The 7,500-nt window shown below is 46.8% G+C and overlaps 1 non-coding gene across 1 annotated transcript; it reads right to left on the reverse strand.

Moving 5' to 3' along the window:
• Positions 1–3,661: 3,661 nt before the first annotated feature.
• On the reverse strand, positions 3,662–3,733 carry TRNAE-UUC. Its single transcript has one exon. It is a non-coding gene; the product is annotated as a tRNA-Glu (tRNA).
• Between the last annotated feature and the right edge of the window lie 3,767 nt (positions 3,734–7,500).

Consider the following 7,500-nt stretch of genomic DNA (forward strand, 5'->3'; position numbering starts at 1 on the left):
ATGGATGATGCATGGTGCGTGGTGGAGCACTCCGGTTATCGCTTCATCTCGTTCTGTTCCCTCAGCTGCCGTTGATGCCCATGCTTCTGTCCAACAGATTAGGTTCCTAGTTACTCCCGTCAGCACTCCCTATTGGGTTAGGCGGCGATTACTAATTCAACAGAGCTGCATAGATAACTCGATCCATCTAATTCTCAAACTGCTGAATGCTCGCTCCCGGCTGTACCCACACCCCCAAACAACTCTGATTCTGGTTCAAAATCTCTACTTGACTTGATGCTTGCTGATAACGAAGGGATCATGAAGCACTGGAGCATTGTGACGCATTTCCGTATAGCGCTTCAACAGATTGTGTTCTCGGATGTCAGGAGTAAGTCATGCTAAATAATGAGGTGCCCGCTGCTAATGGTCGATCAAACACCGATTTCAAGGTTCAGGTCCATTCAAGTTCCGCTCCAGCGGGGAAGCAAGACTACGAAAGCCAGCCTAACGACGAAGCAGCGACCACAACCGACTAGTCAGCATGTTCGGCCAGTTCCTAATCCCCACCTCAATCGAAGCTGTTGTTCAGAAGATAATGGCTAATCTCGAGCTATTCCAAGTATCTCTTCAATCGATTCCGTACTCCCACGTAAGCAAGCGAGCGATTCAATAGGATTAGCATTTAATGGGGATAGGAGAATCTAGATGAGGTGCCCTAAGGTGATGCCGGGGAAGAAGGGACCCAGAAGTTATAAGCCAAGCCATAGTTTTGAAGTACAGGGTGGATTCCTCTAGTAAGCAGAAAAAGGTAGGTACAGTCGGCTATAAGGCTCGTAAACTCCCCCTCTAATATACCGGTGTAAACGATAAGCGTGCTTTCCTGGGCTTACTTCACTATAGGGAGACAACTCACAGTCTTCCGATTGAACTTCTTTAAGACTTTTATATATTAATACGCAATTTCTTTGGCGGCTTCAACTCACCTATTTAAGAAAGAGGAAAAAAACCTAAGCAAGACCCCTCAATAAAGAGTCAGGCTTGAGACCATCCGTCCCTCCTACTAGTCTACCGGTTCCATAGGGATAGGGCAAAGGGCTCTCTTGTGGATTAGATTCGAGCTTTAGGATTCTTTCCTTTCTACTAAGATAGATGATGTCTATTTGAATGAGGATAGAAAGCTGCTTCTTCGCTCTTATAAGGATATAGCCGGACTCTTGCTTGAGCTGGCTTAGGAAGAAACCCTCTCTATTGAATCTATATAGGCCCTCAAAGCACTCTTTTGGGCAGCAAGTCAGCAAGTCTCCCACTCCCTTAAGATGTGTTCTCTCATATCCTATTCTCAATCGGCGAAGCAAAGACATAGCATATGTACTGAGGTCATACCTAGAAGAACCAAGAAGGCACTGCATCACAATGCATATCACTGCTCTATACTAGAAATGGCAGCTAAATCACACTGAACTCAGAAGATGATAATTGCCATTCATAATTGGCATTCGAAGACTAAGAGCTAAGATAGGACTTGGTGGGTAAGATCAACAGAAGACTGGGAAGGATCAAATTCTCATAAAAGAAGAGAAGAAAAGTTATTGGCGAATGCCTACTGTCTGTTTTAGATTCTTTGACCCAGTTTTGAAAGGTGCTAAACAGGCGGATAGGTTCTTATGGCAGACCGGGAAGACAGCTCATTGCATTCTGAACTTCAAGCCACCTAATCCCGTGCTGAGTGGAGTCGTATAACATCCTATTTATGGAGATAGGTTTATGTGTCCAGTAGGGCACTTTGTGCCGTAGTTTAGGTTCCCTTCTAGGGGTGCCGTTCCTAAGCTACGGAAGGGGTCCGTACGTACCTCCTTTAGTGTAAATGAGAAAGCCGCTCTCCCCGGAAAGTATGGTATCTAAAGTAAGTCTTAGGCCACACCGTTTTTCTGTTCTTGTTGAGAAGACATCTAAGGGCGCGGGTTCTTTCTTTAATAGGTGTGGATTCCTATCCTGGGTCCCTAGAGGAAGAAGTTTAATGAGTGGGGTGGGGCCAAGGTTTTTAGGCTAAAAAGCAATGTAGAGCCATCGAAGTTGTGGCGTTATGGGCGTATATTTTCTTTCAGGGGGGCCTAACGCTTAGATCCAATCCTGGGGTTGAGGTCTTGCAGAGCCTGTTCTAGGAAAGCCAACTAAGGCTGAAGCGCCTATTTCTGCTCTGCTTATGTCATTGCATCCTTGATAGAAGTGAGTTTCGCTATTCAATGAAGTCGGGAATGTGAGTCTGTCTCTTCCGGGAGCGTAGGACTAGAAATCCCAGTGACTGTGATTGATCGAAAGAGAGACCAATCTATTCTATTTTGTCAATGGTTCAAAAGGAATCCATATGATGTTCGCATCACACTTTCTCGGTCCAAAGACAGGACAGACTGAATTGATGATAGAATGTGGTTCCCTACATTTCCCTTAGCTCTTAAGAGCTATTATGATGAAAAGGTGCGTATCTTGATCTTCTGTAGTGTTAGTTGTTTTGGAACCCCGTTTAGCGGGAAATAATGCTGAGATGGCGGCTAGGAGAGGAGATTGGGCTTTGATCGCTACCACATTACTCTGAGGGCCTATCGGGGGTTATCTGGCTATTCTGGAAGGACTGTGCGTTTAATGTTCGCCCTTTCTCCTCATCTCCTCAGAAGTTGCTTCTTTTATCTAGATTGACCGGCACAAAAGCCATCTCTATCAATCTACGCTCATTGATGAGACGGCGACATAGAGAAGAAAGTATACCGACCGAAGATACATACGGTAGGTGGGATCGAGGATGGAATCGAATAGCGAATGCACTTGCGGTGTTGACAGGTCCTGCATCTCCTACCTAATGCAATTGACCGACCCGGCATCTCTTTCGTTCAATAATGCCAGAGCTGATACACTACTGGTTGAAAAAGACACTACACTTGGAGTGAACGAGCGCTGCGGTAACGAGCCGTAAGAAAGAAGGGCATTCCTTCCGCCGTCATTGACGTGGTGAGATAGATAGACGTCCAATCCTGCAGCAGCGTCTTGCTCGGCCTGTCTGATCTCACACTTCAATCAACCCCCCCCCTTGTACCGGCCACACCAACCCTTCGATCTAATCAATCGATCGATCAAGAGGCTAATCTCTTTTGTTTGGGCCGGTAGCTAAAAGAAAGTCCTCGCTTTCTCTTGAACAAGGGCATAGCATTAGCTTCAATTGAACAAGCTCAACCTTGAAAAAGAAAGGTGGTAGGCCCGCTTCCACTTGGCCACAGAAGAAGGCGGCGAGAGACTGGGCCAACTTACTGCTTACTGCCATGCCATGGTTGAAGCTTTAGGCTCCATAGACGGAACTATGTATTAGGTATTAGGGAGGGGAGGACACCACTCAGCACCTAAGGTGGGGTTCAATGCCTAACAAAAACGGCCAAAAGCAGGCAAACGAAAGAGATGTGTGGCTGAGGGGAGGAGAGAAAGAACGCATGCATGGAGATTCTTTCTGTCGGAGGTTCGAGAATCTATGAAAGGACATCTAAGGCTAAGGAAGAATTCAAGGAAGTCCATTACTGAGAGAAGTGGTGATCTCGTCTTGCTTGCTGGGAGAGAGAAAGCTTCCGGACCACCTTTTCCAGCCAGATAGCGAGCGATCACTCAGCAATGATACCGCCGGCCGGGAATGAGTACCTATCCCTTACGGGAATCGAACCCGTGTCTTCGACATGAAAAGACGATGTCCTAACCACTGGACGAAAGGGACCAAAAAGCCATTCTTCATATACCTCAGCTCCGAGAATAGAAGTGGTTCGTTTTGTTTCTATACGCAATTCAAGATTTCGTTTGTGTTCATGTTGGCGATTTCTGATGTGAATTCGGCGGGTCGTCCCCCCTTCCTAGGGTTCCCCCACCGACCCAGTGACACACCAACCACGCCCCTTCCCTTTCTCCGATCATAAAGCCCCCTGATCCCTTTCTTTGTCTTTCATCCCCCACCAAGCAACGGATGAGCCCAATGGAGAGTAAGCTGATCGTAGAGCACTCTCCCCCGGTGGTCGAGCTGATCGTAGACCACTCTCTCCCGGTGGTCGAGCTGATCGTAGACCACTCTCTCCCGGTGGTCGAGCTGATCGTAGAGCACCGTTGCCTTGACTCTGTTAGGGGCGCAGTAGTTTGATTGCTGAGTGCGAGGTGACTCGCGCGATACGGCTTTGTTGTGAGCCGTATCTTTGCAGCTTTCGGACCTGGCTTTCGGACAAGTGAACAGTAGTAATGTAAACTCACTCTTCCTCTTCCTTTAGCAGCTGCTCCCCAACAGAAGAAAGAACGTCATGTTGCCGGGCTTTTTCTGGTCAAAGTCTATCTTGTCTTTACTATACGGCATTCGCCTTAAAGCTCTTCCTTTTGCAGCCAGAAAACCAGGCATCTCAAAAACCAAATCGATAAATCACGAACTCAGTACGCCTTACCATTCTTCTGCGCTTAACTGTTGACTAGTTTTCCAGCTCAGCTCGGCTTAATCTACTGGAACGTCTTTATCATCTGCTTTCGGCTTTAAAACAACAAACACTTCTGAACAGACGTCTTTGTCTCAATCAAGAGTTCAGTAAGGAGCGGCTTCTGACACTTCCGAAGGCGCAAACGGAGGGTGGTCTACGATCAGGCACCGAAGAGGTGATGAAAATCCACTTTCATACCGGTTAGAGCTGTTAGGGCAGCAAAGACAGTTGGCATTCATGCTAATGCAGCTGTTGTAGCCGCCTTTCAAAGACTAGTAGCTGATCAGCTGACGCCGCTCTTGTAGCAAGCTCTGTTAGGGCAGCTCTAGTAGCTATAGTTGCGCCAGTTGGTTAGTAACAACCTCCCTCTTCGGCTAACCTGACGCAGCAAGCAGAGTTCACTACGTGCTAAAGCAAACGGAGGGTGGTCTACGATCACAAACGAAGGAGCGAAGAAAACCAAAACTCGTTTAGGGGCGCGCGAGGCGAGCATGCTTCAAAATGGATGCGCGCGCTAGCGCGCAACGGCTTTTCAGCTTGCTGGATGCGCTAACGCGCTTTATTAAATGTTTATGAAATACGGGGCGCGCTAGGAAATGGCGAAGCGTTTTTCGAGGCTTTCACCCAGAAAACTGAACTAGACTCCGTTCCCTCTATGTCCATTCAATCTGAATCTTGCTGCATGAATGCACTGTAAGACCAGGAATGCCCTCAATGATCCCTTCCTCTCCCATAGAGGCTTTCACCCGCACTAGCACTAGTATATGGTGATATCCAACTCGAAAGCCCGAACACAAACAAGCCAAGTAGCTAAAACCAAAGCGTTGGAGCTGACAACTGCGAGACTAGGAGAATAGGAAAGACTTGGTATATAATCCGTGCCTTCGTTCCGTGCGACTCCACTCGTTCGTAAGCCCCCTTAGAGATAGGGGCGAGCCGCCTTGTCTACGAAGCAGAGCGACCTCACTATATCAATGAGTGAAGGGCCCGCCGAATCCTGAAAAATGGGAGACAAAAGTTGCTTTTTTGAAAAATTAGGGAAAGCGCCCCGTCCGCTGGCTCCTGTTCGGACGTCCTCCTTTTCAATAACCCTTTGTGTGTGGTGAGATACGCTGCTTTCCCATCAGAGGTTCGGAGCTTTTCAACAGACGGGCATAATCTTGGCCTATTGAATGAGCAATTCAATCCAAAATAGATCGTCATTTATATGCTAAATAAATTGATTTAGTTTCTATCTGTTGATACGAATCCGACGATCTGAGTTCAAGCCGTTGGAATAGGTTCGACAGTGGATCACAAGAGCTTGGCGATCTCATCTATCTAATGAATTGAGGAGTCAAGATACTAACATAAGGGTCCGCCCTGCATGCACTCCCCTTGTCCTCAACAGGAATCTCGCAAGGCCCTTCCATAGAGAGTTTCTGAGATTGGCGACTCGCCCATTCAGTGACTTCGGCACATATCTGGGCGTTATCAAGATGGGTGGCCGGAAGATGTCTGTTGTGATCTAGCCCCATCCTTCTCCTGAAAAGGGCTGAAGAAGATAGTGCCGACTTACTGATCTGACGGGTCGTGTCTGAGACGAACTGGCCATCAGATCTGATACTACCTCAAGGGCTCTTTGAACAGTTGCTTGCACTCTGCCCTTTTTTCGCTGGTTTGATAGGATGGATCAAAAAAGGGAGAGAACGCATCAGAGTTGGAAGGGCAACGGGGCGACCGAGGTGCATCGAAGGTGCCGGCCGGGCGGCTAGGGATCAGATCTTTGGAACAGGGGCTGGGTGGGCCGTACGACCGGCGGACCTTTCACTCAGAGCTCTTTCTCAGGGGTTCTCCCTCACACGGGGCGGGGTGGACCGGTGCAGCACGGGTAAGATCTTCATGGGCTGGGCTTTCTCACTAATTCCTACGAAAATCTCTTTCTTTTCTCCTTCCCCACTTTCTCTATTAGTATCCTCCCCCAAAAGTGGATCCCTTTGGATGACTTGCAGTCGGTAGTCATTCTAATCAGTGGTTGGTACAGTGTGTACCAGGTAAGGTGGTTTGATAGTGACCAGTTCGTATCCTCTTGCAAAAGGTGCGTGCACATAAATACATGATTTCCAACCAATTGCCTTACCCGGAGATAATGGAAGAGGTGGCTTCTTTTCTTCCGATCCCAAGAATCACAGGTGCCTAGCTCGATAGAATAGTGTTGGATGCCATCTCCCATGTATTGAATCGAACATTCGCTTCGCTCCTCGAGTGCTCGCACGGCTTTAGGAAGATAAGGGGAACACAGAGCTTCTTTGCCTACGTACAGAGTTGGGGAGAGATTGACCGAGCCATAAAAGCAGACATCGTTAGCTGCTTTGACAACATAAACCACAAGGGACTGAATCAAGCCTTGAATGAATACATTGATGATCCACAATTTACCAATCTCATTCATGCTTTCCTGACTACCGATATCAGAGATAAAGAAAGAAAGAGCTACGCAGTCATAGATAAGGGAATCCCACAAGCAGATCTACGACCACCTTCGCCCGTACTCATGAACGTTTTTTTACACCAATTTTGCAAAATAACGGATTCCTTAACTCATATAAGATATGCACGATACGCAGATGACTTACTCTTGGCTATCAAGCCCGGATTCCTGGATATATAGATATAGTGCAATCTACAAAAAAGGAATTCATGGTTCAACTCCAGCTTGAAATCACAATGACGACCTTCACTCGAGCTGATCTACGACCACCTTACTTTAACTTTAGGAATTCTTTTTTCCATAGATGCCTTAATGCGCCACTCAAACGAGTGAATATAAAAACAAATAACCTTGGAAAATCCCCTGCCAACACAGAACACAAAAGACAGATTGATCAAGAAATAGATCAATTAGCTCCATTATATAACCAAAAAAGAAAAACTGACCTTGCTACTTATTGCTTTTGTGTAAATGTATTGCAAGTCAAAGCTTACTTAAAAAGCAACTTTCAATATGTATAAAAAAAGCTTGGAAGATCAAACAAGGCAAGAAGGGAAAAGA

This window comes from Macadamia integrifolia, unplaced genomic scaffold (genome assembly GCF_013358625.1).
Source record: "Macadamia integrifolia cultivar HAES 741 unplaced genomic scaffold, SCU_Mint_v3 scaffold3239, whole genome shotgun sequence".
NCBI classification, from domain to species: Eukaryota; Viridiplantae; Streptophyta; class Magnoliopsida; order Proteales; family Proteaceae; genus Macadamia; species Macadamia integrifolia.